Genomic DNA, 6,735 nt, shown 5'->3' with positions numbered 1-6,735 from the left:
TAAATAGTAAGACACAAATTTATTTATTTAAGTTTTTTTTTATTAATTAAATATTATTTAAAATGTTTATAATAGTAATTTGTTGATTTTATAATAAAGCTAATTACATATATAATATGACTTAATATATTAATTAAATATAAAAAAAATTTTGAACAAAAATTTATTTAAAAAAATTATAATAAGTTTTTTTACAGTTTACAAATTTAATTTAATATGCAATTTAAATGTTGAGCATCGTCTTAATTCCTCTTTTTCAAGATTGTTGTGTAAAAACATGATTTGATTAATAGATCTTTGATTTGATTAAATCGTCGTTCTTTTTTCTGATATTAAGTTCCGAGCAACTGAAAAAACCCTTTCCGAAGATGCACTACTTGCTGGTGTTGCAGTTTCCAATACTTTACAAATTTTCTTGTAAATTATTGGAAACTGATTGTTATGCAATTGCCACCATGTATGAAATTGCATCATAATTGACCAAGTTATCAACTATGCACAGGTATTCAAACAACCTTTTACTTGTAACATCCGGGCAGATAATTAACTATTTTTAACGGTTCATTAATTGAAGGACACATTTCTATCTTAAGAAGAAATATATATAAAGGAATTCTTAAGAAATCTCTAAAAATCTCTCTTGACATAAATAGACATTTTTACCATATCATGCATAAAAACATTTTCTATGAAAAGGTAAATATGAGAGGCAACTTATTTTGTTACATCATAAAAAACTATCGTCAAAGAAGGAAATTCAGCGCAAACCGTTATTTTAAGCTAACCCTTTGCATTAGATCTACCTGTTTAAACAACTTTTGGATTGAAAATAATAGAAAATAAAAAAAAATAAAACCTGATTTACATACTTTGTTGTTGCAATTATTGCAAATCTGTACGCACATCCACCTTTCTTTACTTTTGCGCAGGCAACCAAGCGCACACAAAATATATAAAATATTTCTTTGCAAAAATAGAATTATTTGAAATACTCTAATATGGCGTTTACATTAGCCGAAAATGGCTCATTTTGAATGAGCCATTTGAAAGTGTTTACATTCGTTGTAATTCGTTTGTTCTCATTTCAAACAGCTGATTTTTCAACTTGCTTGTTGATTTGATATTGTCCTGTGCCAAAAAAATATTGCATGAAGATTAAATATGCTTTCAAACCTTACAATATAAACTTAAAACATATTTTTAACTTCGATTAATTACCTTTTGGGAAGTTGAAGTTCTAAAAAGAAGTGCACCGTTTTCAAGAAAATGCAACCACCAAACATTTGTTTACCTTTTTTTGTAAATATGTCAAAAACAGCTTTCTCAAACTGTGAAAACGCCATGAAAAGCTTTTATTTAGGGTATGTTCAATGGATTCCCTTGCATTTGGAACATATGTGGAATGCATTCGAACGTCTTTCATACAGAATGTGAGAAAATTGCTCATTTTCGCGCTTGAAATTTTATATGCAAGAATTTTCGATTTTTTGCTACTCATTTTCGATTTTTGACCAAAATGAGCCATTTTCGGCCAATGTAAACGCCATATATAAGTAATTGAAATACTCTAAAATATTTGTTTATTTGATTTTAAAATTCAAAACAAACGATTATAGAGAACAAATCAACCCTCATTCCATTGAAACGAATGCGACGCACTTTCTATTCTATCGGACCGTTTCTCTCATTCATTCGTATTCGCTTTAGAAATAATTTGTAAATATGGTACACATTTGAGAATAAAACGAATGACCGCAAAAACGAATGTTTTGATCAAAGAATACTTGTACAAGAACGGCAACTTAAATGTAAACAAAAAAAACCAACCAATACCCTCTCAAAATAATTTACTACTACCAAACCAGGCACGTCGTTTTGTTGTTGCAATTCGACACACCACGACTGAAAAGTTTCACCACCCCGAACGGAACGTTTCACCACCACGAACCATTGCTCTTTTTTATTACGAAAGAGCAATATGAAGAGCGCAAATTGGGTTTTGTTTAGTTATTTTGACAGGAGAAATGCGCCAAAAACTGAAAAACGTAGTCAAATCAAACTGAGTTATAAAAAGTAGTGACTAAGTTTCTTTGAAAAGATAATTATATTTATTATTATTATTATTATAGTAAATTATTATATATTATTATTAATATTTGAAGATGGTGCGAAATTGCGTGATGGGATGTAAGTTATTTAAGGGAATGTATGAATTTCCTAAAAATGACGAAAGAAGGTAAAAAAACAATAATTTATTAATTGTAGATTTAAAATATATGTTTTGTGTTTAATGTGATTTGTTTGTTTTGATGTGTATAAATACAAATTAGTAAAGCAAAAATATATGTGAGTGTATATTTAATATATTTTAATAAAGTTGTCCTATGTGTTAATTTGTGTTTGTTAAATATGTGAAAAATCCAATAAAAAATATAAAAAAAAACAAAAATTGTAAACAATTTTTTGGTGGTAAAAAGAGTGGAGTATGTAAATTATATTTGTATATTAAAATATTCATATTCAAATGTATGAATAGTTTAAAGACTTTTAATATTATTTAATTTATTATTAATTGAATTCAACAATTTTATTTTTAATAAAATACTTTTATGCAATAAAATAACTTTTAATATGTTTTCTAATTAACAAATTTTACTGTTTCATTTGTTCATGTTAAAAACACTGAATTGAATTAAATCGTATATTTCTTGGGACTGCTTGAAATTAGAAAATATAAATTTTTGACAATTGAATTTTTTGACAATTTATATGGGCGGAGTTTCCGTTCTTGTAAAAGTATTCTTTGGTTTTGATGCAGCACTTTAATACATATACAGATGAGAATGTTTTGTCATTATTATGAGAATTATATCAAATCAACATGTTGGATTCATTTGCATGCAGTTTCTGATATCTCTATTTCTGATATCACAAAAGTGAGTGCACTCACTTTATTTTGTTAATTTTTCTGTTGAGCACAACTCAGTAGAAAACGGATCGATACGCCTTCGAAGACGTCTTCAAGACATGGATAAATACATGAAGACCAGTCGATCTAAATGTATTTTCATACAAATTAGCTAAAAGTCTTCAATGAATTTTTGCGAACATGTCTCGAAGATTATAGTGGCTATTATGAAACTTCTACCGATAGACGATAGACTTTTATCTACTGTGTCGATTAGTAAGCAAATTTGGTATTATGAAACTTGAGAACTTGACAGACAAACATGTGCACCAAAGAATATCTTTACAAGAACGGAAGCTCCGCCCACTTCGTGAGAGTGCATTTAAAATTGCTTTTGAAAACTTATTTTTTATAACATTTTGGCACACGTACTAAATACATGTGATCTTACCACGATAACATCAAATTGCTCTCTTTTTGGGGTTGCAGTATAATAATTTACTGCTACTTGCTAATCATATGTTAACTTCTTAGTAATTTAAAAACCTTATGCTTCCTCATTTGGTTAAAAATATTGCATTACGTAAACAAAATATATATTGTAGCAAATAATATATGATAAATAAATATATAAATTAATATATAATAATTTAAATCAATTAACTTAAATCAGTTTAGTTTGCTTAATCATGTAATATATATTCAGTAAATTAATTTTTGTTGCTTTTTTCATATGAATTTTATAGTATTTTAATTTATTACGTGTAAAACATTATTTCAAAAACAATTTTGATATAATAGCATTAAATACCGTTTTGATGTGAAATTAATAACAAAGACTGAAGCTACTACCAATTCACTTTTCTTATACGGCAGCACTTAAGTGATCCATGATAAATTGTGTTTCTCTGCGAAGACTTAATTTTTAAATTTAGTGCCAAAAAATATGTTGATGGGGAAGGGTGTACGCGCATTTGCTTTAAATGTGTGTGGTACGTATTATTGCCTTGCATGCATTTCTAATTGATCAGTAACAATAAATCTGTTGATAAGCAAGGATGTGCGCGCATCCGCTCTAAATGTATGTGGTGAATAATACTTATTATTAATTTACATACATTACTGTGTGATCAGTAGCGAAAAATTTATTGATGAGAGTGGGTGTATGTGCATTCTTTGTTAGAATTATGAGTTTTTCTTATATAGATATATTTTTATATAAAATTTAACAATTTTTAAATTTTAATATTGTAAAATATAATTTTATATTATGATTATAAAATATATTTATAAATAAATACTAAAGTATTTAAAAATATTAGCTAAGTTTAATTAAAAGAAGTACAAGTTGTTTACATAATTTATTATTGTTATGAAATGAAATAGACTTGATTATTTACCTGAATTAATGCAAGATTTAAACGAAATATATGCTATATATTTTTAGTTCATCTGTTTGATGAATATTATAAATATTATATATATAATATATTATAACACAATATAAAAATTAAAAACATATTTATTTTTTTTTTGTGTTGTTTATGTATAGAATATATGAATATTTTCTTCAGAACTTAAATGACCTTAAAAACATAAATTTATGTAAAATGATTGTGTTATGGTAGCCTATAGGTGTGTTAGGATAGCTATTCCTATTGCAGATATAACGAGAGAGAGGAAAACGGCTGGAGGACAGTGGCAACCGGGGCCCAGTGTCGCCAGAGGCAAGACCCGGAACGACGGTACAAATCATAAAGCGAAACCAATCCTTGTTAGCAAATCCAGTGGCAAAGATCAATAAATCTAAACCAAAATCTTTACACCAACGGAAGATAGAGTATGAAATAATAAAGAAAAAAATTTTTAATGAAGAATTCATGAAATCGAGAAACAATAAAAGAAACTTCAGGAAAATACAAATTTTGCGAAGAAGACAGCAATTAGTAAAGGCATGTTTGAGGAAGGTCATAGGCACGATAGTAACACTGGAAGGAGATAATAGGATGTACGTTAGGACCAAAATCAATGACGAAGAGGTAGTAGCGCTATTGGATTCAGGAGCAATGGCAAACTGCATAGGACAAGGAGCCTTGGACTTTTTAAAGAAGAAACCTAGTAAGATAATAAGGGTAAAAGGTAAATCTATTAAAACAGCCAACGGCGGCGAAACCCCGATAGTAGGTGTAGTAACTTTACCAGGAAGAAACAAAAGACATGGAATTTTTAGTAGTCCCTTCATTGCAGCAGCAATTCTACTTAGGTATCGATTTTTGGAAAGTGTTCGACATACCAATAATCAGCAAGCGGACACCCAAAAATTACCTTGGGGTGGCAGTGTCTGAATTGACTCCGCAGTCATCAGACTTACCACATCAGAGTCACGTCAAAACAGCACGAAATGTGTAGGAAGCAAATAAGCATGCTAGAGAAGGTTGTTAAAGAATTTCTATCGTTTAGTGAGTCAGGTCTAGGAAGCACAACAGTAGAAAGTCATACGATAGAGGTAATGGATGAACATATACCTGTGAAACAGCGGCACTATCCGATTTCTCCGTTTGTCCAGAAATTAATGTACGACGAATTAGACAGAATGCTGAGCTTAGGGGTGATTGAAGAAAGCAATAGCAGTTGGAATTCTCCGGTAACACTGGTAAGGAAAGAAACCAAAAACAGGCTGTGCTTGGATGGCCGGAAAGTCAATGAGCGCACAATCCAGGACGCATATCCGTTGCCTCATATTGAAGGAATCTTGAGCAGACTACAAGACACCAGGTACATTTCTGCAATCGATTTAAAAGATGTGTTCTGGCAGATTCCGCTGGAAAAAAGATCCAGAGAAAAGACAGCATTTACAGTCCCGGGAAGACCCCTATATCAATTCACTGTGATGCCATTCGGGTTATGTAATGCAGCGCAACGCATGTGCAGACTCATGGACAAGATCATTCCAGCAGCGCTTCGAGAACGGGTGTTCTACTGGTGTGCTCAGAAGACTTTGAAGGACACATGCGTCTATTATAGCAAGTGGCTGGGTGTCTGAGCAAAGCTAACCTGACAATTAATGTTCAAAAGAGTAAGTTTTGTCATACTGAAGTTAAATATCTAGGGTACATCGTAGGGAATGGGACAATACGAACTGATCCGGCAAAAGTAGAAGCGATGAATATTTTTCCTGAGCCAAAGACAGCAAGGCAGCTTAGACGCTTTCTTGGAATGACAGGATGGTATAGGAGGTTCATAAGAGATTACGCCACTATTGCAGCACCACTACACGATTGCCTGACTAAAAATAACCTAATTAAATTCACTCTAACCAACGAAGCAAGAATAGCGTTTGAGAGATTGAAAGAAAGTCTTACGACAGCACCAGTACTTACGAATCCGAACTTCCAAGAACGTTTTTATATCCAATGTGACGCTTCTAAAGATGGAGTGGGAGGAGTGTTATTCCAAGTCAACACTGCTGGAGATGAGCAACCGATAGCATATATGTTGTCTAAACTAAACAAGGCTCAAAAGAATTATAGTGTGACAGAACTGGAATGTTATGCTGCAGTACTCAGTGTAAAAAAATTTAGAGCGTATGTTGAAGGACTTCCATTTACGGTCATAACGGACCATGCGAGTCTCAAATGATTGATGAACCAGCGTGATTTGTCAGGTAGACTAGCGAGATGGAGCTTGAAATTACAGGCATTTGACTTCAACATAGAACATAGAAAAGGTAATCAGAACATTGTACCTGATACACTATCAAGGATGTTTGTTGACGAGATAACACAAGACACCCGCAATCTAGATGTTGATTTGCAGTCACCTTTCTT

The sequence above is a fragment of the Teleopsis dalmanni genome, chromosome 2 (assembly GCF_002237135.1).
Source record: "Teleopsis dalmanni isolate 2A chromosome 2, ASM223713v2, whole genome shotgun sequence".
Taxonomy (NCBI): domain Eukaryota; kingdom Metazoa; phylum Arthropoda; class Insecta; order Diptera; family Diopsidae; genus Teleopsis; species Teleopsis dalmanni.
The sequence above is the reverse complement of the archived record's forward strand: the minus strand, read 5'-3'. Positions refer to the sequence as shown.